The following is a 10342-nucleotide window of genomic DNA, read 5'->3' as shown; positions in this document are numbered from 1 at the left end:
ATGGGCTCTCCTCGTATGAACAATACCCCGCCTCAGCATGTTTTGACGCCGCCGGGTCATTATTCTAACCCCCTGGACAATACGATTGCTGCGGCGACACGATTGGCGGCTCTGCCAGTTGAAGGCGAGTCTCCAACGGCGGTTGAAACACGGAGGGCCAGAGAACTTCTTCAGACAGCATTGGAGCAGCAAGCAGCTTATTCCTATAGTCGTGAGCGGATTCACTCCACCCCTCGTCCAAGCCGGAGTTACAGCCGGCACATTGATTCACTAGCGGTTTCACGTACGGAGCAGCGCCGCAACCAGCCCCGTGGACATGAACCGGCGCATGGAGGAGCCAATGCCCAGACTTTGGTAGATCAGGGCAGAGCGCGAAGGGAGGCCGAGCTAGCGGCTCATCAACACGCCCCGGCTTACCCGATGAATTCGGTGGAGGCAGGAACGACCTCCAGAACCTTGGGTGTACCGTGTTTGGTGGCTCTCTACGTAACGAGCGTTTGCCTAAGGATTTCAAGGGTCCTCGTAAGGTGCCTAATTACACAGCAGATCAGCCCCCTGAAGTTTGGGTGTAGAGTTATGAGATGGCCATGGAGATGCTAGAAGTCAGTGAAGCTGCATGTGCCAAGTATTTCACCATGATGTTGGAAGGGCCGGCTCGCACTTGGTTGAAGGGGTTGCCCGCCAACTCCATTGGGTCGTGGGCGGAGCTGAAGGCCCGTTTTATTCAAAATTTCAAAGATACGTGCAAGAAGCCTATGTCAACTGTGGATTTAGTTTCTTGTGTTCAAGGTGAGGGCGAGTCGAGAACCAGTTGGGTGCGACAGGTCTCAACTATCATACACTCGTCAGATAGCATCAACGTCGGCTCAACAGTTTTAATGTTGGAGAAAAATTGCCGTTTCATCCCTCTCAAATAGAAACTTGGGCGGCTTAAACGCCGTTGCAATGACATGGGGGAGCTCATGCCGGCCCTTGTCAAGTATGCCGACTCTGATGGTACCAAGGATGCCGAGTCTGATGATGAAAAGACAGGCAAGGGAAAGAAGAGTATCGGCATGAAAGGGCAGCAACACAACCCGGCCAGTCAGGGTGGCAATGGTAAACACAGAGCTGAAGGGAATCTAGACTTCATGGCCAACACTGGTGCGCGGTATAATTACCAACGTCGCACGGGGAGGCCGGCTCAGTCTGGAGGGGGAGAACTCGACCTCGAATCAGTAATGAACCAGCCGTGTCCAAGACACGGAACAAAGGAGAGGCCATCTAAACATTTGTGGACGGATTGTTTTATCATGAAGAAATTCATAGATTCTCATCTTTTGCAGCACAACCATGGCCCGAATGGCGGTTCAGGGTCCGACCCTCATGGTCCGGGTCATGGAGGCGGCGGCTCAAGTTCCGGTTTTCAAGGTCAAGGCCATCAGGGTGGTTATAACCAATAGAATAGTCAGGGGAGTCAGCAGCAGCCGTCTGGTTATTAGAGTAACCCGAAGCAATTGAATAGTGGGCAGTACCACGTCTTCACTACTAGCTTATGTAAGCGGGATCAGAAGCTTCATAAAAGGGCAGTGAACGCCGTTGAGCCGGCGGTGCCCCGTTACTTACGATGGTCTGAACAGCCCATTGTGTGGAGTCGTGAGGATCACCCGCCCCGGGTTGATAATCCGGGTCACTTGGCGCTGGTAGTTGCTCCTCAGGTTGGAGGATACAAATTCACTAAAGTCCTCATGGATGGAGGCAGCAACATCAATATCCTTTACTATGATACTTTCCGTCGCATGGGGCTAACTGATAAAAATCTTAAGCCGTCTAATACTATTTTTGATGGTGTAGTGCCTGGTAAGTCGGCATACCCAGTGGGCAAAAAATATCTTTGGAGGTTGCTTTTGAAGATGAGTATGATTCCAGGTCTGAGACGCTGACCTTCGAAGTGGTTAAGATCAAGAGCCCTTATCATGCTCTGTTTGGGCGGCCGGCTTACGCTAAATTCATGGCGAGGCCTTGTTATGTTTACTTACAGCTTAAGATGCCAGGTCATAAGGGCACCATCACAGTGCACGGGAGTCGCAAGGTAGCTTTGGAGTGTGAAGAAGATGATGTTGCTTATGCTGAGTCTGTTTGTGCGACAGAGGAGCTGAAGTTTTACAAGGATAATGTTACCCGGCGGATATGATGTCTTTGAAGAAGCCAACCACAGAGCATGATCCCTTGTTGAAGTTTAAATCGGCAGATGACACTAAGTTAGTTGACTTCGTTCCTGGCGACTGATACGTCTCCGTCGTATCTATAATTTTTTATTGTTCCATGCCAATATTATACAACTTTCATACACTTTTGGCAACTTTTTATACTATTTTTGGGACTAACATATTCAATCCAGTGCCCAGTGCCAATTCCTGTTGGTTGCATGTTTTTTGTTTCGCAGAAAATCCATATCAAAGGGAGTCCAAATGGGATAAAAACTGACGGAGATTTTTTTTGGAATATATGTGAATTTTGGGAAGTGGAATCAACGCGAGACGATGTCCGAGGGGGCCACGAGGCAGGGGGGCGCCCCTGACCCTCGTGGACACCCCGTAAGGCGGTTGTTGCCCTTCTTTCACTACAAGAAAGCTAATATCTAGATAAAAATCGTGTTCAAATTTCAATCCAATTGGAGTTACGGATCTCCGGGAATATAAGAAACGGTGAAAGGCCAGATCCGGGAGCGCAGAAACAGAGAGAGGCAGAGAGACATATACAATCTCGGAGGAGCTCTCGCCCCTCCCATGCCATGGAGACCAAGGACCAGAGGGGAAACCCTTCTCCCATCTAGGGAGAAGGTCAAGGAAGAAGAAGAAGAAGAAGGGGGGCCTCTCCCCCTCTCTTCCGGTGGCGCCGGAACGCCGCTGGAGCCATCATCATCACCGCAATCTACACCAACAACTTCACCGCCCTCATCACCAACTCTTCCCCCCTCTATGCAGCGGTGTAACCCCTCTTTTACCCGTTGTAATCTCTACTTAAACATGGTGCTCAATGCTATATATTATTTCCCAATGATGTATGGCTATCCTATGATGTTTGAGTAGATCCGTTTTGTCCTATGGGTTAATTGATGATCGTGATTGGTTTGAGTTGCATGTTTTATTATTGGTGTTGTCCTATGGTGCTCTCCGTGTCGCGCACGCGTGAGGGATTCCCGCTGTAGGGTGTTGCAATACGTTCATGATTCGCTTATAGTGGGTTGCTTGAGTGACAGAAGCATAAACCCGAGTAAGGGGGTTGTTGTGTATGGGATAAAGAGGACTTGATGCTTTAATGCTATGGTTAGGTTTTACCTTAATGATCTTTAGTAGTTTCGGATGCTTGCTAGTTCCAATCATAAGTGCATATGATCCAAGAAGAGAAAGTATGTTAGATTATGCCTCTCCCTCAAATAAAATTGCAATAATGATTACCGGTCTAGTTATCGATTGCCTAGGGACAAATAACTTTCTTGTGTGACAACAAGCTCTCTACTAAAACTAACTTAGTTGTGTCTTTATCTAAACAACCCCTAGATTTTATTTACGCGCTCTTTATTATCTTGTAAACCTATCCAACAATACCTACAAAGTACTTCTAGTTTCATACTTGTTCTAGGTAAAGCGAACGTTAAGCGTGCGTAGAATTGTATCGATGGTCGATAGAACTTGGGGGAATATTTGTTTTACCTTTAGCTCCTCGTTGGATTCAACACTCTTACTTATCGAAAGAGGCTACAATAGATCCCCTATACTTGTGGGTTATCAAGACCTTTTTCTGGCACCGTTGCCGGGGAGCTATAGTGTGGGGTGAACATTCTCGTGTGTGCTTGTTTGCTTTATCACTAAGTAGTTTTTATTTCCTGTTCTAAGTTGTTCTCTATCTTTAGTTATGGATATGGAACACGAAACACCAAAAAAATAGTGGTACTTGCTACTCATGGAGATGGGGAACCTCCTAAAACCCTTGATGCTCATTATGTGAAAGATATTATTTACTACTTTGATAATCCTGAGAAAACCCCATTCAATTATGTTATGGGAGACACGTTGGATCAACGTGAATACTTTAGGGATTATCGTTTGACTCAAAAAGGGGAACTATTATGGGATCAAATTTATATGTTGCATTGGTATGCTCGGCAACTATGCTTGAGATATGATTATACTTGTTGCTCTAGGATGAAGGCTCCACACCTTTCCTTTTCATGTGAACTAGCAGGGTCACCCGCGCATTTGCGCGGCTAGATTTAATATGTGTTATATTTTCTTTATGAATATCTTGTGAGACGGTTAACTATCTTAGAATATAATTTAAATGCACAACATATCGATATTCAATTGTATTTTGGTGGATATATTTGGCTAAATACTATCTGGTTGATGGTGAGTACGAAAATAAGAAAAACTAAAGAATACTATTAGTTGGGTCATCGGTTTGGTGTTGGAAATCATAGTCTTTCTTGTTGATCTCCATATTTGACACTTGCACCTGGTATCCTTTGACACTTGCACCTGACATCCCTTGTTGTCCTGGTTGATATATTGTTATTGCTGAAAATGCCTTCCATCTTATCAAATCTTAAACTATTTGTCTATGCCACATTTGTAGTGATGTGTTTCACCTATTTATGTTTCTCGACAGTGGTTATAAGGTAATGCAATTCCTATACATATTATCTTGACATACCATAATATTCTCTTTTAATTACATTCATCGCAAACTGTGTGCATGTTGTTGCTGGTTTTTTTGCGAAAATGATCCAGATGTATTATCAAGGTTCACCGGAAGTATAAAGCTCCTAAAACATAATAAAAAAACATGTACTTATTTTTTGTGATATGGATTATATTCTTTAGCCCAACCAAAATGTTTACTACGTATATACTCCCTCCGTTTTTAAATATAAGTCCTTTTAGATATTCTACTATAAACTACATAAACAATGTAATTATTGATGAGAAAGTAAATTGAACCGAAGGAACTTAAAATCGCATCACTGGGCGTCCAAAATATCTTGCCCATCGCCTGGATTCAAATACCATGCACTAAAAATTAGATATATGTATTATCATAGCATCACGACCGCTCCTACAATTTAGTGTCAAAAATAAAATGTAACTATGGATTAATGTTTGTTAGGAATTTCTAAAACATCTTTTTCACGTACACTTGTCATGGCACCGGATGCGCGACCAAATTATATAAATATGTTAACATTAATTTATTTAAAAATGTTAATATTGAAAAACATTTATTTCTTGCCCCTCGGTCCATTATATGCTCTATCAGAACGATGTCAAATTTTCTACTAATAGACCCACGACCTAGTATTGTTGTAAGATTTTTTTTTTTACAAATTATTTTAATATTTTTCTTGAGTCACTCTCACAAGTCACAATGGGCTAGTTGGTCTACTTCATTGGGAAACAAAGGCTAATTGGTTCCCGTCAAAAGAAAAGGCTAATTGGTTAACTGCTTCACGTCTCTACATCCTCTGTTCTAAATGAGAAAGTAGATTCCCTTTCCCTTTCCTTGCTCTATCGTGGTAGTCTTGGAAGCTTGGTTGTATACCAAATCGAGTGGCATGCCCAGCACCGAAGCTTTGAAGAAGATGCTCTCGGAGGCCAGCTCTGAGCAAGGAGGGGACGGGCTTTCAAGCCGCGGATCTTGAGCCGCCTACCGGCTAGGTCGCATCTTGCAGATTCTGATCTGGTGAGGCAGGCCACGGGAGAATCTGAGAGATAGCTTGTTGTTAGCTCTACTCTCCTACTCATCGTGCCAGGAATGAGAGATTTGTTGTCAGGTTGGATGACCATCTTCTCTGTCATTGTTGAGGCGGAGCAGTATGGGCCGGTAATGAATGTCTTCCTATACTCTCCTGATATTCTCTGTAGTCTCCTCTTGCCTGGCAGTATATATGTACTTGTAAGTTATTTTTACATATATTATCTTTAGATTACTTAAGAGATACAGATGATATACTCTGCTGTTCTGTTAAATTTTAATTTAGGAGATAACCTCGTACATTCTGGGTTCATGCAAGGATTATTAGTTATAGGATAAAGATTATAGTTATTTGACATCCATTGATGCGCCTTATGTTTGTTTAGGGAATTGAGCATGATCTTTTTTATGTTGACATTCTACCTAAATTTTGATTATTATCTCTTCAACTCCTCCATAATGATTATATGGACCTTCATACAGCAAAACTATACTCATTATATCCATCTACTACGTAAAGCCAATATTATAAGTCTTGTTCGCTCTTATTACCATATATACACATGAAAGCAGTTTTAAAAAGTAGTAATATACATTTGTGATTGGTCTCTTTGCATTTACAGAGAGTCTGCAGGTTGAGGCGAGCTATGGGCTTCCTCATTGCTGGTGCTGTCAGCTTCCACCTATGTAATGTGCTACGGCTTTAAATCATTCCTAGTTCCTCCATAGTGGCTGATTGTTCACATGTATTTTTATTTCTTGTTACCATATATTAGCAAGTTATATTACTTGTATGTGTATTAAGACAAAGCAGGACAGCTTACATGTAGTAACTGAAATGTTGGTTCATGTAATTGATTTTACCAAGAATATAAAACTCACAAAAGTGCATGTCTGAATGTATTTAAATAATTACAATATGGCATGCTTCTGATAGTGGTAATGTTATACCGTTGTTATCATGGTATTCGCCCAGTTTTCCGCTAATTAACTGGGTAATTCTTTTCTGCTTAATTTATCGACTGAGGCCTTTCACCTCCGCGTTCGAAAATAAATAAATAAACCGTTGTTACCTAATAAGTCCTCCTTATATTAATGGATTGTCAAGTATTCTTACTCTATATCAGTTAATACAAATAGTTTCTCTTGTTTTCAGCATAATTATCGTATAATCTTCTGCTCTTCTTCAGATTTTCCATCCAATGAGTTCATCAAGTTCAAGACAAATGTATTAAGCAACTTTTTGCCACCCTCGTTAAAGGAACTGCAGCTTGTAGTAGTTGTACATCCACTAATTTGGAGTCGAATACTATGCCTACCATAGCATTGTTATTGCTGCAGAAAACAATCATCACATGACATATACCAACATCAAATATTTTCTTGCAACAGATCTATTGTAGCTATTGCCATGAATGCAAAATTTAAATAAATTACCCACAAAATCAAAGTTATCAATCTGAAGAAGTTGACATACATTAATAAGTCAAATATGGCTCCATTATAAGCTTATAACTGATATAGCTCACTGTCCCTGCAGGTCTTAGAGTCTTGTTTTTCTTGAAAAGTGGTGATGTCATATCTTAGAAGAAGTTTGATGACTGCCTGATTTGCTTAGTTTCCATGCGTCATTCCAGTGAGTTCTGTAAGACACTTGTTCTTCTAGTGTACCTTGTGTACTTCTATCTATCTCGATCATTTTTGGTGAAGTTTCTTCTGGTGAGTGTCTGCATATATGGAGTTAGTCAAGTATAATTATTATTTTACATTGGTTAATAAACATGAGTCATGATTCATTAGTTGATAAATAATACAAGATAGTGTTCCATACCTTTCAAGAGGTTCCTGAGTCGCGGGTGTATCTAGATATGTATACATTTGCGGCAGTGGTTGACTTTAGGCACAATCCTCTTTAATCATGGAAATCTGTTATTTTTTTGTAAATGACAGAAGATGTTGTGACTTTGTTGGACGTACTATTAAAACTTCTGCACGGTTGTTGATGTCACAATAAGGATAGTTTGGATGTCGATTACATCCTCATTCAAAATATAAAGTAGAATTTCCCTATAGTGTAATTCTGATTTTATCACTCATGAAAAGTTTAAGCTGGAAAATTTAATGATAATGCAATGATGGAAGTCCAATTAAAGTATGTTTAAGCTGGAAAATTTAATGATAATGCAATGATGGAAGTCCAATTAAAGTATGTGGTTATGCATTATTCACTTACTCTGTTATTCTTGATTCCACATGCTTCATTTGGGTGAGTAATGACATCTGTATAATTGGCGATTAGTTACTTCATAGCGAGAAAGATTAATTAGTTGAGTCTTATTTAGAACTATAAAGTATGAGCATTGTTTATCTTTCCCTGCATGTTCTTGTAGTGTGTCCTTGGAAGCAAACTGGAAGTAGTAATCAGGAAAAAATTTCCGATGATCCTTACCTCTGTATTTCATTGGTCGACAGGTGATACTTTGTGGCTTCCACAATTTTAAAATGATAATGCATAAACAGGTTTCTCATTCTTATTTGATCAATAATTGTGTATCAAACTCCACATTTATAGTATCATGAGTTTTAATTCTCACAGTAACATGCATTGTTTGGCCCTATCAAATAGTTACAATATATTAGTTCTTGTTCAAAACAACGGAACAATCTGCATGTAAATATATAATATATTTTTTGATCCACCGAAGCTCATATGCTCATCGGTTAAGGCACTCCGATTCTTATACGCCATGGTGTTTTGGCTACAAAAGCATTCGAAAATTGTTTGTCAATTGATAATATCTCATAGATTTTATCCTGAGTAAGTGAATCAAGTAATTGATATTTACGAACCTTGATGATTTAGGAGAGGCAACTCAGAAGGTTTGGTCGGTGTCGAGACACGTTGTCACCGCTTTGGCTGATTTATGCACGGAGAAAGCATACGGAGGAACTTTGTCCAGTGCAACGCTCTCTGACGCCTTCCGATCCTGCCCTAATTGCATCCATCACACTTTTGTTATGGTGTTTGTGATGCTCTCAGACGCCATCCATCATGCCGTTATTGCATCCATCCCACTTTGTTATGTTGTTCAGCCTCACATGGAGCAAGATGGATAGATTGTGCCCGATCCGTGTCCTTGTAGTCCATGCTAAAACAAAAAAAAGATTTGGCTTCCTGGGCGTTGCTGGACGTGGCCAACTGGGTGTCTTTATTTGCTAGTGTTAGCCGATTGAGTCCGTGTGTAAATTTGCGTGCACGCGTTCCGATTTGTAATAATTGTGTGCAGTAGAATCCATATCGTGTACTCTCTTTATTTGGTGTACTCTCTTTATTTGGCAGGTATTCGTGGTTGTCTCGGACACATAATTGAAAAGGCATGTTTAGGAGGCTTGTCAGCCATGCGTGGCAAACAAATTATTTGTACCTAGCAATAGTTGTATGTAACTTTGAAATCCTTTAAATCTCAGCCGTTGCCTTTTAATATTAACGGTGGAGATAATTTAATCTATGTGGATTAACGTGATGGCTTGTTTGCCTCTTGTTTTAATTATATAATAGATAGATAGATTTAATGAAAATGAAACCTTAGCTTCTTATGCTAATGGTATATATATGATTACTATGATGTGGAACAAATAGAAGAGTTCGTTGCTTTTATGGGTGCTTATGAAATTGAATCTTTGTTTAAAGATTTTGAAGATTCAGTTTATAGACCTGAAAATTTTGCTATACTTAAATATTGCTATGTGAGTTATGAATTCAATTCCGATATTGATGATTTTATTGAGAGAGTCTTTGCTGTTCAAGAAGAGACTAATATTTTGCGGGAGTCTATGGAAGAAGAAATTAATGACATTGTGAGCTCATTGGATGAAAAAAATGAGGAGGAGAGCGAAGAACAAAAGGAGGAAGAGCGGATTGATCACCCGTGCCCACCTTCTAATGAGAGTAACTCTTCAACTCATACATTGTTTAATTTCTCTTCGTGCTTACCGAAGGATGATTGCTATAATGATTGTTATGATTCTGTTGATTCTTTTGAAATATTCCTTTTTGAGGATGCTTGCTATGCTTGTGGCCAAGATGCCAATATGAATTATACTTATGAAGATGAACTTGTTATAGTTCCTTATATTAAGAATGAAATTGTTGCTATTGCACCCACGCATGATAGTCCTATTATCTTTTTGAATTCTCCCGACTACACTATATCGGAGAAGTTTGTCCTTATTAAGGATTATATTGACGGATTTTGTTTTACTACTACACATGATGATTTTGACAGATATAATATGCATGTGCTTGCTGCTCCTACTTGCAATTATTATGAGAGAGGAACTACATCTCCGCCTCTCTATGTTTCCAACATGATAAAATTGCAAGAAACTGTTTATACTATGCATTGGCCTTTATTGTTCTTCTATGACATGCCGATGCATAGTAAGAGAGTTAGACTTCGTCATTGCTTGATATATGTTTCTTTGTGCTCACTACTAAATGACAAATCATTGCTAATTCAAATTGGCTTTAATATACCTTGGGATCCAGGTGGATTCTTTACATGAGCACTATAAGCCTAGCTTAATGGCTTTAAAGAAAGCGCTGCCA

At 40.2% G+C, this 10342-nt stretch overlaps 1 long non-coding RNA gene across 2 annotated transcripts; it reads left to right on the top strand.

Annotated features, from left to right (window-relative positions):
- Nucleotides 1–5434: 5434 nt before the first annotated feature.
- Nucleotides 5435–9257, top strand: LOC123078437 (uncharacterized). 2 transcript variants are annotated; one of them, XR_006437455.1, is made up of 4 exons: nucleotides 5435–5862; nucleotides 6357–6420; nucleotides 7274–7369; nucleotides 8597–9257. It is a non-coding gene; the product is annotated as an uncharacterized lncRNA (long non-coding RNA). The 2 variants fall into 2 exon arrangements; XR_006437456.1 differs by having other exon boundaries at nucleotides 7274–7378.
- The last annotated feature ends 1085 nt before the right edge of the window (nucleotides 9258–10342 follow it).

The sequence above is a fragment of the Triticum aestivum genome, chromosome 3D, assembly GCF_018294505.1.
Source record: "Triticum aestivum cultivar Chinese Spring chromosome 3D, IWGSC CS RefSeq v2.1, whole genome shotgun sequence".
In the NCBI taxonomy this organism is placed as follows: domain Eukaryota; kingdom Viridiplantae; phylum Streptophyta; class Magnoliopsida; order Poales; family Poaceae; genus Triticum; species Triticum aestivum.
Note: the sequence above shows the minus strand (reverse complement) of the source record. Positions and strands in the feature narration are given on the sequence as shown.